The sequence below is a fragment of the Toxorhynchites rutilus genome, chromosome 2 (assembly GCF_029784135.1).
Source record: "Toxorhynchites rutilus septentrionalis strain SRP chromosome 2, ASM2978413v1, whole genome shotgun sequence".
Taxonomy (NCBI): Eukaryota; Metazoa; Arthropoda; class Insecta; order Diptera; family Culicidae; genus Toxorhynchites; species Toxorhynchites rutilus.
Window position 1 is genome coordinate 327,616,160 of NC_073745.1, and position 2,283 is coordinate 327,618,442.

The 2,283-nt window shown below is 38.1% G+C and overlaps 1 long non-coding RNA gene across 1 annotated transcript; it reads right to left on the reverse strand.

The window, feature by feature from the left end:
* Positions 1-439: 439 nt before the first annotated feature.
* On the reverse strand, positions 440-2,035 carry LOC129771053 (uncharacterized). The gene is made up of 3 exons (XR_008742268.1): positions 1,946-2,035; positions 1,624-1,860; positions 440-1,558 (listed from the first exon to the last, which is right to left on the reverse strand). It is a non-coding gene; the product is annotated as an uncharacterized LOC129771053 (long non-coding RNA).
* Positions 2,036-2,283: the final 248 nt, after the last annotated feature.

A 2,283-nucleotide genomic window follows, 5' to 3' on the forward strand; every position in this document is an offset into this window, starting at 1 on the left:
AAATCTATTTTGTATGTGAAGTATCCGAAAAATCAGAACAGTTGCGCGCGAGCAGAATCTATAGGATTTTTTTTTTGTTTCGAATAACCAGAAGAGTTGAAATTGTGTACACCAGGGTACTTTTTTCGGTCCATCCTCACTTCACACGCTTTTGACCTTTTTACTTTTAAATATATATTTTTACGTTTAGTTATATTTTAATTTCTAGTAAATCAATAAATGAAGAAAATGGATAGTATAAATTTTATTTATTTTATTTGTTTAGAACTCGAGAAATCGTCCGAAATATGTGTTTCTACACAAGAATATTTCCTTCAATTGTTCGTTCAATAGGCCTCCAACAAAAATGCTTCGACGCCCTGCCGGGCAGCCTTACGACAATAGATTGAGCCATGAAAAGATGGTTGTCGACATGTTTTCCAGCTCATTCTTGGCCTTGGTGATCTCCGTTAGGGCTACGAAAGTATTAGAGCAGAAGTTCGTCCAAAAAAATATCAACAAAAATTAATTTTTACTTATTTTGCGGACAATCGCCACTCCTTCGATGGCGGTTTAAATTTTGCCCTGGAATGTGTCAAGAATCCTTTTTATGGGCTTTTCGTCTTTCATGATTGATAACAATTGATTTCTTCAGTTTGACCACTAAATTTTGCTTCATCGTCCAATTTGCTCCGATTTGGAGAAAAAAAAGCTGTTCGCAGACGGATTCTCTGGACATTGTATTTTTTATTGCATGGAACAGACGTTTCTTTTAATAATATAATTATTTTTAATAATTGTAATATCCATCCAATTATCCGTTAGCCTTCTTTCATTCGTAGTCCCAAAATTCACCGGGTCTGTAGATGTTGTATATTCACGCAGTACATCATCATTAAAATGTTGAGATCATGAGAGCTGGCGATAGTAACATAGTATATTGCAATATCAAAATATCTCGACGCCTATTGGTATTTTGCTCCAAACGATTATCGGCAAATTTAAGCGGCTTTGTGTTTTCTTCATGTCACGGTTGTAAACACTTTCAAATAACAACAAATCACGACAATCAAATTAGCCCCTCTATCGCGCTCGCTTCAAGCGCTTTTTGCGAAATGCGATCCATCGTTCGACATCACTTCCATAACACCTCATGATATAAAATTGGAAATGGAGTTGGATAATTCATTACAATAGTGGTCGAGGCCCTACGAGTGGGAGGCTGCTTTCTTCAAATTGCTTGCCCGCGGACAAGACTGTTTTGCGGAAAAGTTCGATCGTATCTCGCCTTCTCTTCTACCGGCCGAGTGTGTGATAATCGAATCGATCGCTCGAAACGAGGGTATATGTAGCCATCTTAGGCGGGCGATTTCCTGCTCCGCACGGAAGGACAGGCGATAGCTCTCCATGTACTCGTAACAGGTTACCACCGACTTTTCCGATTACAGGCCGAGGAAGAAAGCGTTCGCATGGAGAGGAAATTAGCCGGAGAGCACATCGACTCAGCTTCTGTTTGTCAATTAAAACAATTTCTCGGCATACGTTCAAATTATCCCCTGTGTTTTGATGTTGCCAGAAGCTGAGGAAAAACAAAGAACTTATTGTAGAAAAAATGAAAGCATAACATTCAAATTAAAAACCTACCAGCGAAACAAAAACGAGCTTCCTCCTCCAGTGCTGCGGTACTCGATCTAATGTTACATATGCTCGACTTGTTGGTGCTGAGGCATGAAAATCGCACATGAAGGGAAGCTAACAAAAAATAAACCATTGCCCACGTTTTGCTGCTGATTTCTCGAGGAAGTTCCAGCCACGACATTTTTGATGTGCATTGAAACGTGCGATATAATTATGTACCATATGATTTTTGTGGTTTATACTCTATATGTTCACAGCGACGATTGAAGATTGGCAGTAAATCGAGGTGTCACTAGACGTCAATCAAATGTATTATGTGTGTACTTACGGAACGTGAAGTTTTTAAATGGAAAACACGCGATAATTTGAAGTGAATGATTTAAGTTACTTGACGCTACATCTGTTTTCCATGTTTTTGGCCATCCCCGTGACGATAAAACCATCACTTTTCCTGTAGAAAAACATAAGTTTCAAATTTATTATAGACTATTTGTTCAATAAAGGGTGTGTCACATCAAATTGCATCACGGAAAAAACGCTGTAGAAATTTAATTTTTAGGAATTATATCTTCAGCTTTCGCTTATAATCAGATAAGAGTGTATAGATCACGTTGGCCATGCTTCACTGTCAATTTTTCGTAAATTTGGAAAAATGTCGTCGAACGA